The 14,364-nt window shown below is 44.3% G+C and overlaps 2 pseudogenes; both read right to left on the bottom strand.

Moving 5' to 3' along the window:
• The window catches only part of LOC142358543 (large subunit ribosomal RNA), a 7,229-nt pseudogene extending 2,202 nt beyond the window's left edge, over positions 1-5,027 (bottom strand).
• A 1,683-nt stretch (positions 5,028-6,710) lies between these two features.
• On the bottom strand, positions 6,711-6,862 carry LOC142358545 (5.8S ribosomal RNA; annotated as a pseudogene).
• Between the last annotated feature and the right edge of the window lie 7,502 nt (positions 6,863-14,364).

Here is a 14,364-nt window from a genome sequence, read left to right on the forward strand (position 1 = left end):
CTTGAAGAACACTGTCTGGGTGAGGGCTGCCACTGCCGGGTCCTCGTCTCTCATTAGTCTCGTCAGTCTGGATTCCTGCATCAGTGGTACCCTCTTCTGCAGCTCAGGTATGCCCAGTCCTCCATCGTCAACGTCTGCATGGAACATTTCCTTTGGGGTGTCTTTGGGCCATCTTAGGAACTGCCTCACCGTCCTCCTGATGACCCTGTCAATGCCTCCCAGGACCTGCTTCGTTGTCTTTGCAAGGACTAGCTGATGGTACACACTGGGTATGCAGTAGGTCTTGAGTATCCAGATTCGTTGCTGTGGTTTCAGGGGGGCTCTTCTCAGGTCATCTAGCTTCTTCTCCAGCTTCTTGATGGTGTTTGTCCTCGTACCATATGCCCCTGTCTCAATGCCCAGGTACTTGTAGAAGGATTCTGCTGTCATCACGGGGAGACCTCCTGCCCTGCTGCTGAACACTGTGTTAGGGTTTATCACTATCTGTCGGTCCCTTGGCACTGTGTCCACATCTAGGGTTGCACACTTCTTGGCATTGAGAGAGAGACCACATCTTTCCAGCCCTGTCTCCAGTCTGTTGATAGAGTCCTGAAGCCCTGTCTGCGTCTGAGCTAGCAACACAACGTCATCGGCAAAGGCGAGGTGATTCAGCTTTTCTGAGCCCATCTGGATTCCAGTCGTTTGGGGTAGAGTCTTCAGCACCCTGTTCATCACAAGGTTGAATAGGATTGGGGAGATGGGATCCCCCTGTCTGACCCCCTTGGATGGCTTCACCAAGCGTCTTGCTCCGTCGATCTCCAGAGTTGTGCCCTGTCTCTTGTAGCCCTTCATGATGTATCTGAGGATCTTGGGGTCTATGCCTGCTTCTAGTGCTGCTTCTGCCAGGGCCTTGTGGGTCACACTGTCAAAGGCCTTCTTCACATCTATGAAGGCCAGTTTGAGTCCCCGTCTCTGTGTCTTTGCCTCACTGATAATGCCCTGCAGCAGAAGAGAGTTGGTTGCCGTCCCATCTACCCTCTTGAAGCCCTTCTGTCTGATATTGTCGTCTAGGTCCTCAAGTCGTGCAGCTAAGCACTTGTGGAACACCCTGGCCAGTACACTTGCCACTGTGATGGGTCTGAAGTCCATTGGTTCCTGAGACCCTGCCACTTTGGGGATGAACACTGTTCTTCCACTAAGGAGCCACTCGGGTAGATGTTCAGCCAGCAGCCAGAGATTGAAGTGGGAGACCAACTTCTTGAAGGGGATGCAAGTCACCGTCTTCCTGCTCACCCTGTCTGGTCCAGGAGCTGTCTGTCCCATGGTCTGCACACACTTGGCCACTTCTTCGATGGTGATTGGAGTGACCCAACCCTGACCGCTGATTGTGCTTAGGTCTATTGTCTCTGCTTCCGTCTCAAGGAGCTGCTGCCAAGCATCAAGAAACCCTGTCTTGTCGGTGATGGGGTTGTGCTCACCAAACTTCTCCCATGACCCATCCATCACTGATGCCGCTGCCTTAGCCCTGTCACGTCTGTAAAGAGCCTGCAGTCTTGCATACTGGTGCCGTCTCATGCCCTTCTTGGATCGTCTAGGATGTTTGTGAGCCCTCTGTCCCCCATTCTTCCCTGGTTCTTGTGCAAGGGTTTGTAGCCACATCTGTCCCTCTCTCTCGACGTACTGGGTGAGATCGTCGTCCGTCATTCTGTGCCATTCACCCGGAGGAGGAAGAGCCAGCATCTCAAGGTCGATGCCCGTCTCAAGACAGTGTCTTGGTCTGTCTTCCTGCACAGTGTTTTCCTCCCTGTCATGTTCCTGCATCATTGCCACAAACTGTTGGTTCTTTCTCAAGCCCTTGAATGCCTCAGCGGATCGATGGGGGAACAGTCTTGCCAGTTGCTCATTCTCTTGCTTCTGGGATGCGGGATCAAGGCCCCTCATCGCGTCTCTGACCAGAGCCATTTCCTCAAGAGTCCACCTTGCATTAGATCTGCCTGTCTTCTGGGCCTGCATCTGGTGGTATGTATCTGGGTGCCTGCTTTTGGTGTGAAGTGAGAGACCAGTCTGTCCTTTGAAGGGTCCAGCACCACAGATTGAGCAGCACCAGTTGGGGGCTGTTGCTTGGCCACTCACGGGTTCCTGGGTGGGAGCCCTGCCCGCATGTGCTCCCTGTGATGCTTTCGTCTGTGATGCCCCTGACTTGTGACTTCTGGTCTTGTGCTGCTTCAGGCCGAGCTCACTCCTGAACGGACCCTGTCCGCAGATGTCGCAGGTCCACTTGGAGGCCACGTCTCCACAACTACTGGTGCTCACACTGTCTTGTCTGGCTGAGGCCAGATCTTTCTCATTGATTGTCTTCATCGTTGGGACTACTGTACCGAGGTACAGACTTTGGTTTTACCCAAAGTGGTTGGCGAACTTTTAAGGTGGTCAGCACACTTCACCGGACAGCCTTTGTTCTGGTATGACTCCGAAACCGTGGTTTTTAGTGGTTCGCCTTCCACGGACAGTCTTTGTTTTGGTGTGACTCCGAAACCGTGGTTTTAGTGGTTTGCCTTCCACGGACAGTCTTTGTTTTGGTATGACTCCGAAACCGTGGTTTGTTGAGTGGTTTTCCTTCCACTGGGCAAGTTTTTAAGGTTTGTCCATTCCGGGGACTATTGATGGTGTGCTTAGCTCAGCCACGAATGGCAGTTTAAGAGAGTCATAGTTACTCCCGCCGTTTACCCGCGCTTATTTGAATTTCTTCACTTTGACATTCAGAGCACTGGGCAGAAATCACATTGCGTCAACACCGTTTCACCAGCCATCGCAATGCTTTGTTTTAATTAAACAGTCGGATTCCCCTTGTCCGAACCAGTTCAGAGTTCGAGTGTTTTTTGTGCAACAGAATAGACCTAAAGCATATCAGCTAGCAGTCAAACCAAACGCCAACAACCCGAAGGCCATCGCACGCTTTAGCAGACCGAAGCGTCAAACTAAAGGCTTGTTACACCCACTCCTCAGAGCCAATCCTTCTTCCGAAGGTACGGATCTATTTTGCCGACTTCCCTTATCTACACTGTTCCAAGACCAGAGGCTTTTCACCTTGGGGACCTGATGCGGTAATCGGTACGATTCACTCTCCTGACATCTGCTAAGCCAAACTTTTATGTGCCACCAGGAACAATTGGGACACAGCAAATGCTGCTGTGCTCTTGCACGCTTCGAGCCTTATCTCTGATTGAATCAATTCCAAGGACTCTACAACGTGTTATAAAGAAAAGATAACTCTTCCCCAAGGTCCCAATGACAAAGTTCGACCTCAATGACGTTGCCGTCTCAATGCCAGGAGAGTAAGTTCGGGAATTTTAACCCGATGCTCTTTCGAGACTCAGCAGTTTTCAAGAAACCACTATTCAAGACTTTGGCATTAGCCTGTCTTTTAGAATCGACTAACTCATGTGCAAACGCTGTTCACATGAAAGCCTTTCCCGCTTCAGTCCTCAAAGTTCTCATTTGAGTACTTGCTACTTCCACCAAGATCTGCTCCATTGATCGCTTCGCGCATACACTTGCGTGCATACTTTAGCGCAATCAATGTGTCCTCCTACACATGAATATCATTTTTGAGCTGGTGAGGCTCTTTTTCTCTAATCTAACTTGCGTTAGATATTGATATTCATGGTTGGGTATAGGCCACGAGCTCTAGTGCCATCCATTTTCAGGGCTGATTGATTCGGCAGGTGAGTTGTTACACACTCCTTAGCGGATTTCAACTTCCATGACCACCGTCCTGCTGTCAGTATCAATCAACACCTTTTGTGGTGACTCATGAGCAAGTAGTTAGGCGCCTTAACCCAACTTTTGGTTCATCCCACATCGCCGGTTCTGCTTACCAAAAGCGGCCCACAAAAAGCTTGCATTCATAGTCCAAGTGCAATTAAGTCACAAGGACATCTCACCGATTTATAGTTTGAGAATAGGTGAAGGAAAAATTTTCCCCCATTCCTCTAATCATTCGCTTTAACCGATGAAATTGCTTTGCGAAGATTTTTCAATCTTGCTCAAGCTTTTGCTATCCTGAGGGAAACTTCGGAGGAAACCAGCTACTAGATGGTTCGATTAGTCTTTCGCCCCTATGCTCAGGTCAGACGATCGATTTGCACGTCAGAACCGCTTCGGGCTTCCACCATGGTTTCCCGTGGCTTCGCCCTGCCCAAGCATAGATCACCATCTTTCGGGTCGTGTGCTACTTGCTCTGGATCAGTCATGCAATAAGAGCAAAACCGTCCGTGGTTGCGGGACACCGAATCGGCGCCCTCACCACACAAAGTAGTGCAATTCATAAAAATTACACTGTTCACTTTCATTTCGCGTGTGCGCTTTCAATGAGCGACAACACTTGCAAGCAACTCACACTCCTTGGTCCGTGTTTCAAGACGGGCTGTAGAGAGCATTGAATAGGAAGTTGAGGTCAGACAGGCAATCAAGATCAATTTATCTCATTTTGTTTAGAATCAACAAGAAGAATTCCGAGGAAAACTTCTGCTCGATTCATTAACAAGATTTGCCAAAAGACGACAACTACACTACTCGGTAGCCGAGAATATAATATCAAGGCATTGAGTATGGTAACGCTCACTCCAGTTCCCCTTCAACAGTTTCACGTACTTTTCACTCTCTCTTCAGAGTGCTTTTCAACTTTCCCTCACGGTACTTGTTTACTATCGGTCTCGCTTTATAATTAGCTTTTGGAGAGACATATCTCCAGCTTCGAGTTGCACTTTCAAACAACTCTACTCATAGGAATGAGCCATTATGACTGGTATCGAAAATGACCTTTACAGGATTTTCACCTTCTTTGATGCTACTTTCCAGTAGACATCAGGACAAATTCACCAGTCTAGCATCAAACCATACCGGACACCGAGAAATGTTGCCATTTCTCTTCCCGATGAGCTTTTCCCTGTTCATTCGCCATTACTAAGGGATTCTCAGTTGATTTCTTTTCCTCCCCTTACTGATATGCTTAAGTTAAGGGGGTTCTCTCGCCCAATTCAGGTTATGTAGTTGATTGTCTCTTAATTGGTTCACTGACCAATATGAGACAGAAACCGATTCAGCAGTTTTGTTCGCTACTACTATCAAACACAGGTCGAAGTTTCCATTCAGTCATTAATTCCAACTTTCAAATGTTGTTGTTTCAGCTTTCGCTTACTAGAAGCAACATAATACTCGCTGCAATACAGACCTCGGGAAACCCTCACCGTGAATAAGGTTCACTCACATATTTCACTACATTTTGCGTGGGATTGGAGATGAGGCTACTCGTTCTTGCTCAGTACTAGGCTGAAAATTAACGAAACTTCGTTACAAACGTTCACATGTTGATGTTTCCGCTTTCGCGTACTCGAAACAACATAATACTAGTCTTTGTAATTTAGTTTCATAATTTCAACTGTTCTCATGCAGAATTTTTGCTCATTCTTATCCCAAATTTTGACCTGGCTACTAGTTACACTCCTTGTACTTATTGCAAAATGACCACAAATTTCAACAGCTTTCACATGTTGCTGTTTCGGCTTTCGCTTACTACAGTCAACATAATACTCGTTGCAAAATAAGTGCTCGGCATCTGCAATTTTCCAAAGACGAAGTTTCGCCAGTTCAATTTTCGCTCGCCAATTATGGCTACTAATTCACACGGTACTGAGCTCAACAACATTAAATTTGTTCAGCAAGACTTTCACATGTTGATGTTTTGGCTTTCGCCTACTAGAAGCAACATAATACTCGTCTTGTTAGCTCATTCAATGAGAATAGCTTTTCCCGTTGAGAATTTTTGCCTTCAATTGGCGTTGTAGTGAGTTTGGCTACTCAGATCACCAAATACTTGTGACAATTCGAACCAGAAATGTTTTCAATTTTCACATGCTGATGTTTCGGATTCAACCTACTAGAAGCAGCATAATACTTGTATTCAACAATTTCTGTATCAAATCCCAGTTTTCTCTGGTGCATCTTTGCCAAACTATTCCAAACTGCCTGAGTCTGAATACCAATTACAGGTACTAGTAAATGCACGTTACTAAGGACTATATAGTTCTAGGTTACTGTACACAACGACGTTCACATGTTGATGTTTCAGCTGCCGCTTACTAGAAACAACATAATACTTATCGTGCATACCTTTCCATAACTTGTCCTTTTCAGATGCATTAGTTTCCCTTTGTCTTGGCTTCTACAGTCAGACTGGCTACTAGTAACAGCACAGTACTAATCACATATCGTTCTACAGTTTGCAGACAACTTTCACATGTTGATGTTTCAGCTTTCGCCTACTAGAAACAACATAATACTCGCTGTATACATTTGTAGTTCTCTATGTAACTTTCATGTGAAGAAGTTTCGCCAGTCTTTTTGACTGTCTCAAATCTGAGTCATGCTTAGGCTACTAGTTGCTTCATAGTACTTATCGCCTCGAGATCATTGAACAAAACTTGATTTTCACATGTTGCTGTTTCAGCTTCCGCTTACTAGAAACAACATAATACTAGTCTCATTAAGTTCCGTCTCTTTGCAATTTTCTTATGAAGAAAATTCGCCATCACAATGACTCCAGCAGTTCTTGATCAAGGAATGCAATCATTGATCAGAATGCTATTATTTGAATCGGTTCTGCTTTAAGTGTTCCAATTTTATTGGAAGCACCAACAATAGAACATCAATGTGTTCAATCGAGAGTTATATAACCCTGAATCGGACGCAGTCAACAGCCGAAGCCGAGACCGCCTTTTGCGTTAGAGAGGTTGGTAAACAAATCTTGCGATTCATACCGAATTAACACATATAGCTGTGCTCCTCTTCGTAAAGCGAGCCAAGTGATCCCCTGTTGAAGGATGTATTTGGACCAATCTAGTAGCATTTGGTTTCCAACAAGCTCTCCCAAGTTAGCTTACTTATTGGGCTTTTCAACCAATTCGGTTGGCTACAAGCATCATCAAAGTACTAGCCACAGTTTGATCGCAAAATTCTACGACTTTCACATGTTGATGTTTCGGCTTGCGCTTAGCCTACTATAAGCAACATAATACTAGTCATATCATAGAGCGTGATCAGCTTGTGACGTTCTCATGATGAAGTTTCACCAACAGTGTCTCACTTCGAGCTTAAATCCAGCTACTAGTAACTACACAGTACTGACTGCAACGATAACTTTTATCTATACCTTTCACATGCTGCGCTTTCGGCCAGGGCCTACTAACGTCAACATAATACTCGATATAAACTTTTGTTCATGATGCAGCTTCCCCATGCAGAAGTTTCGCCTTCAAATGCTCTCTTGGCCATATGACGTAAGAAAAGGTTACTAGTAACATCACAGTACTAGCCACAGTTTGATTGCAAAATTCTACGACTTTCACATGTTGATGTTTCGGCTTGCGCTTAGCCTACTAGAAGCAACATAATACTAGTCATATCATAGAGCGTGATCAGCTTGTGACGTTCTCATGATGAAGTTTCACCAACAGTGTCTCATTTCGAGCTTAAATCCAGCTACTAGTAACTACACAGTACTGACTGCAACGCTAACTTTTATCTATACCTTTCACATGCTGCGCTTTCGGCCAGGGCCTACTAACGTCAACATAATACTCGATATAAACTTTTGTTCATGATGCAGCTTCCCCATGCAGAAGTTTCGCCTTCAAATGCTCTCTTGGCCATATGACGTAACACAAGGTTACTAGTAACATCACAGTACTAGCCACAATTTGATCGCAAAATTCTACGACTTTCACATGTTGATGTTTCGGCTTGCGCTTAGCCTACTATAAGCAACATAATACTAGTCATATCATAGAGCGTGATCAGCTTGTGACGTTCTCATGATGAAGTTTCACCAACAGTGTCTCACTTCGAGCTTAAATCCAGCTACTAGTAACTACACAGTACTGACTGCAACGATAACTTTTATCTATACCTTTCACATGCTGCGCTTTCGGCCAGGGCCTACTAACGTCAACATAATACTCGATATAAACTTTTGTTCATGATGCAGCTTCCCCATGCAGAAGTTTCGCCTTCAAATGCTCTCTTGGCCATATGACGTAAGAAAAGGTTACTAGTAACATCACAGTACTAGCCACAGTTTGATTGCAAAATTCTACGACTTTCACATGTTGATGTTTCGGCTTGCGCTTAGCCTACTAGAAGCAACATAATACTAGTCATATCATAGAGCGTGATCAGCTTGTGACGTTCTCATGATGAAGTTTCACCAACAGTGTCTCATTTCGAGCTTAAATCCAGCTACTAGTAACTACACAGTACTGACTGCAACGCTAACTTTTATCTATACCTTTCACATGCTGCGCTTTCGGCCAGGGCCTACTAACGTCAACATAATACTCGATATAAACTTTTGTTCATGATGCAGCTTCCCCATGCAGAAGTTTCGCCTTCAAATGCTCTCTTGGCCATATGACGTAACACAAGGTTACTAGTAACATCACAGTACTAGCCACAATTTGATCGCAAAATTCTACGACTTTCACATGTTGATGTTTCGGCTTGCGCTTAGCCTACTAGAAGCAACATAATACTAGTCATATCATGGAGCGTGATCAGCTTGTGACGTTCTCATGATGAAGTTTCACCAACAGTGTCTCATTTCGAGCTTAAATCCAGCTACTAGTAACTACACAGTACTGACTGCAACGATAACTTTTATCTATACCTTTCACATGCTGCGCTTTCGGCCAGGGCCTACTAATGTCAACATAATACTCGATATAAACTTTTGTTCATGATGCAGCTTCCCCATGCAGAAGTTTCGCCTTCAAATGCTCTCTTGGCCATATGACGTAACACAAGGTTACTAGTAACATCACAGTACTAGCCACAATTTGATCGCAAAATTCTACGACTTTCACATGTTGATGTTTCGGCTTGCGCTTAGCCTACTAGAAGCAACATAATACTAGTCATATCATAGAGCTTGATCAGCTTGTGACATTCTCATGATGAAGTTTCACCAACAGTGTCTCATTTTGAGCTTAAATCCAGCTACTAGTAACTACACAGTACTGACTGCAACAATAACTTTTATCTATACCTTTCACATGCTGCGTTTTCGGCCAAGGCCTACTAACGTCAACATAATACTCGATATAAAATTTTGATCATGATGCAGCTTTCCCATGCAGAAGTTTCGCCTTCAAATGCTCTCTTGGCCATATGACGGAACACCAGGTTACTAGTAACATCACAGTACTAGCCACAGTTTGATTGCAAAATTCTACGACTTTCACATGTTGATGTTTCGGCTTGCGCTTAGCCTACTAGAAGCAACATAATACTAGTCATATCATAGAGCGTGATCAGCTTGTGACGTTCTCATGATGAAGTTTCACCAATAGTGTTTCATTCGAATTGGTTCTGCTTTAAGCTCTCCAATTGTTTTGGATGAACCAGTTTTGCCCTTCGAAGCCACTTTTGTGAGCTTTTGTGGGTCTTTACCAAGAGGATATACCTCAAGGCCTCTTTCAATTCCTTTAAGTTCTTTCAACTCCTTTACAGTTTCTAGGTTCACATAGCTGCAAACCTTATTTCTAGTTTTAAGTCTGGCCAACTTGGGGAGAGTTGGTGCAGACCGTGACCAATTCTAGTAGGATGCCACAACAAGAATGTGATCAACTTAGCTTGTCGATGAACCTGCCCCACATTCAAACAACTCTATCGCCTTTTCCTCGTATAGTTATATGCGAGGGCCTCTCATAGAGAGCGCTGTTAGCAACCTTTTCCACATAGACGATAAAGTTGTGAGTGTTTTGCACATGGCTGTTGTCATCACCACGTGACGAGTCAACTCAGCTTGACTCTCTACACTCCGACAAGCTTTGCACATACGCCTTTAGTTCAGTATGTGTCTTTAATCTGACTCCGGTGCCTCAAGCCGGAAAAATTGTCAGATTATGATCATTATCGGTTAGTCATCCCGATGCAAGATCGTATCGTACTGTCTTTGTCTACCTCCAGATTCCGAAGAACAGGAGGAGACTCTCCCAGACCTACATATCTGGGAGAATGTTCAGAGGGCGAGAAGCTGTGGATTACTCTCCCCTAAGAACTGACTAAACTTTACCCTCGTCCAAGGTAAGTTTATTTTAGCTAGCCTTCTATGTAAAGGATCTGAGGCTAAGCTGTGTTTTTTCGAGCCTTTGGCTCGGAGCAAGTTCAGTGGGCGCCCCGAGTAGCTCAACTCTTTCCCACTGAACAGCGCAACGCTCTGTCACTCGCTGGGATTTTTGCGTGTCGGTTCTAACCACGCGACTTGTGGACCTTTTTAGGCCTTTCTCATTCACAAGTCTATAGCTGGGCTTCTATAACCCAGCTTCTGAGATCTAGATAGCTGCAGTTCTGCTAGGCTGCTTTTGCTAACTAGTCTCCCTTTAAGCAGTCCCTTGCCATGACTGCTGAACTATGTATCCACACAAGTAGTTTTTGAGCTCGATACATAATTCGAGATTGGTTGCCAAGCAATCTCTAGCGACAGAGCGTCATGCGCACTACAGACATGGCCTCTACCAGCAGCCATGCCCGAAGGAATCAATCACTGATCCTTCCGCAGGTTCCCCTACGGAAACCTTGTTACGACTTTTACTTCCTCTAGACAATTAAGCTCGATCCGCTTCATCCCGTTGCCGGAGACCGAAGTCCCAACAGTAGGAATTTGCAATTCTTGCTTAACTATCCAATCAGTAGTAGCGACGGGCGGTGTGTACAAAGGGCAGGGACGTAATCCCTATGAGTTGTTGACTCATAAGTACCAGGAATTCCTGGTTCACGTCTGCAAGTTACAACAGACGATCCCCTTGAAGCGCTGTACTTTTCTCTGATTGCCCAGTCCATTTCGGACCAAGGGCTGAGTACTCAATCTAAAAGTACACAGTGTAGCGCGCGTGCAGTCCAGAACATCTAAGGGCATCACAGACCTGTTATAGCCTCACTTCATCTGCGGTATTTAATTCCGCATAGTTCCTCTAAGAAGTGTTTGAATTCACATATAGTGAATTTCATTATTTAGATGGAGAAGATCTCGTTCGTTATCGGAATTAACCAGACAGATCACTCCACTAACTAAGAACGGCCATGCACCACCGCCCATATAATCATGAAAGATATTCAATCTGTCAATCCTTAAGATGTCTGGACCGGGTGAGTTTTCCCGTGTTGAGTCAAATTAAGCCGCAGGCTCCACTCCTGGTGGTGCCCTTCCGTCAATTCCTTTAAGTTTCGATTTTGCAACCATACTTCCCCCGGAACCAATAAACTTTGGTTTCCCGGTTAATCTCTTGCCAAGTCAAGATCGACTTTGACAAATTGTAGGTTGGTATAGTTTATGGTCAGAATTACGAGGGTATCTAATCCTCTTCAATACTCTGACTTTCGTTCTTGATTAATGAAAACATTCTTGGCAAATGCTTTCGCAGTAGTTTGTCTTGCCACGATCCAAGAATTTCACCTCTAACGTAGCAATACAAATGCCCCCGTCTGTTCCTTTCAATCATTACCGCACTCAGCCAACCGGCATCAATCGAGTAGCGGGTCATTCTCCATTATTCCATGCTTTATTATTCGATCCCAAAGGATGCTTTGAACACTCTAATTTTCTCAGGGTGAAAACACCGTTTCCACAGTTCGTCACATTTAAGTGCAAACTATTTCTTCGATGCGAAGGATGAGCGGAACGAGTCAACAGATTTAACTGAAGACCATGTTGCCGTTCTACTCAAACAGATCCAACTATGAGCTTTTTAAACGCAGCAACTATTGCATACGCTTGTAGAGGCTGGTATTACCGCGGCTGCTGGCACCAGACTTGCCCTCTACTCGTTCATCAATGGAGCTTTTAAGTCCATTCCATTCTGATTACAAACCATAAAGGTTCATATCATTATTTCTAGTCACTACCTCCTCGTGCGGAGAGTGGGTAATTTGCGTGCCTGCTGCCTTCCTTGGATGTGGTAGCCGTTTCTAAGGCTCCCTCTCCGGAATCGAACCCTGATTCCCCGTTACCCGTCACAACCATGGTAGTCCGTTACACTACCATCATAGGTTGATAGGTCAGAAATTCGGAAGTTCCGTCCCCAAGCCGAAGCTATCTGGGATCTTTCAGTTACTAGGACTCATCACGGGATGTGTCTGTACTTAGCAAATCACCCGGTGTAGTCTTGTAAAAGTCTCCGACAGTGTCGGACAATCAGCATGCATTAGCTGCAGGGTTACCGCAGTTATTCATTTAGCTTGCAAATCAACTAATAGATAGTAACTGATTTAATGAGCCATTCGCGGTTCCACTTTTTCAAGCTTCGCTTGCACATGCATGGCTTAGTCTTTCAGACAAGCATATGGCAACTGACAGGATCAATCAGTTTAATTGTACTTTGAACAATCTTTCGATTTGTTCGAATTTAGAAAGACATAGCCTTGCGGCCTCGTCAATCTTGCTTTGAGCTTTTTAAATCACGAAGAGTTTCAATGCATGCTTTGGCATGGCTACTAGTTACTACACAGTACTCTACACACTTAGAGTTACCCACGATTACACATTTCACATGCTGATGTTTCGGCTCGCGCGTACTAGAAACAGCATAATACTATGTGTACTGGTAGATAGCGCTCTGTGAGCATTTCCCATGAGCAGGTTTTGCCCTCCAAATCTCTGTTCTACTGTTACCAATACCGGCTAACAACTGTATCATACTAGGGAGAATTGACTCATGATTTAAAAACCAGATGTTCACATGTCGATGTTTCGGCTCTCGCCTACTAGAAACAACATAATACTAGTCTGTTAAAAATCTCAATCACGCCGCCTCTTCAGATACAGAAGTTTTACCTTTTATTGGTTAGAGAACAGCTTTCCAGCTGTCGACATGGTTACTAGTAACAACACCGTACTCAACACAAAAACTTTTCAACTTCACAACTTTCACATGCTGATGTTTCTGCTTTCGCATACTAGAAACAGCATAATACTTATTGTTTTGTCAAGTAATTTGTGTGTCTTTCCCATGTGAAGTTTCACCGGTCAACAATGTTTCCCTGACCAATTACGGCTACTAGTAGCTGTATAATACTAGGGAAAATGATTGAGGATTTAATATCAGATTTTCACATGTTGATGTTTCGGCTTTCGCCTACTAGAAACAACATAATACTAGTCTGCTAAGAAATCTCGCTCAAATTGCCTTTTCACATACAGAAGTTTCACCTTCTATTGGTTAGAGAACAGTTCTCAGCTGTCGACATGGTTACTAGTAACAACATCGTACTCAACACAAAAATTCTTCAACTTCACAACTTTCACATGCTGATGTTTCTGCTTTCGCGTACTAGAAACAGCATAATACTTATTGCTTTGTCAAGAAGTGTGTGTGTCTTTCCCATGCGAAAGTTTCACCGGTCAGCAATAATTGCCGTGTCCAATTAAGGTTACTCATAGCTGTATAATACTAGGGAAAATGATTGAGGATTTAATATCAGATTTTCACATGTTGATGTTTCGGCTTTCGCCTACTAGAAACAACATAATACTAGTCTGCTAATAAATCTCGCTCAAATTGCCTTTTCACATACAGAAGTTTCACCTCTTCTTGGTCACTGTACAGATGATGCTGTCTGTTCTTTATTTGGTTCTGCTTATTATAAGGAGGGGCATCACTCCTTCCTCCTTGGTTTGCATGCATTAAGCCTGCTTTGTGAAAAGCGTATCTTTCTAGCTTTTCTTCGCCTTACTCGAGTAGGACGATACAATCCAGACATTAGTCAGTCTTGGTGTAAAGTCACTGAGTATTATTCGGTTCTGCTTTATTCAGCAATATGCTGTATAATTGTTGTAATTTGCGAACATATTTGTTCTCAGTTCCGAACTACTAGCGACGACAGATTACCAGCGGTCATGAGCCATCAAGGTAGTTCTTTGGTGCATCAAGTAGAGAGGTGCCATCAAACAACACTTCCCTAATAATGCTACACACATAGAATTTGCTACAGTGCAGCTTTTTACTTTGCAAAATTTGCGCACAAATTTTGCATAGAATAAATGTTTTATCAAGATTTTTAGATCCCCTCCCTTGAGAGAACGTTACTCCTTTAAGTGAACACCCCGCGGCGTCCTGTTGTTATTGCTTATAACCATTTCGCAAGCCGGAGGCATAATGCACTACGCAAGCCGCTACTTTGGCACAGAGGCACCTAGTTTTACACCCGGGACTTCAGGTGGCCCAGTTTTACACCCAGTACAGCGGTGCCAGTTGGTAACCCGGTGGATCCTCGGAGACCAGACATGATCATAGATCAAACCCGATGTATGCTACTCCTGAACGTATAGTATCT

The sequence above is a fragment of the Convolutriloba macropyga genome, unplaced genomic scaffold (assembly GCF_964194025.1).
Source record: "Convolutriloba macropyga unplaced genomic scaffold, txConMacr16.3 SCAFFOLD_1027, whole genome shotgun sequence".
Classification (NCBI taxonomy): domain Eukaryota; kingdom Metazoa; phylum Xenacoelomorpha; order Acoela; family Convolutidae; genus Convolutriloba; species Convolutriloba macropyga.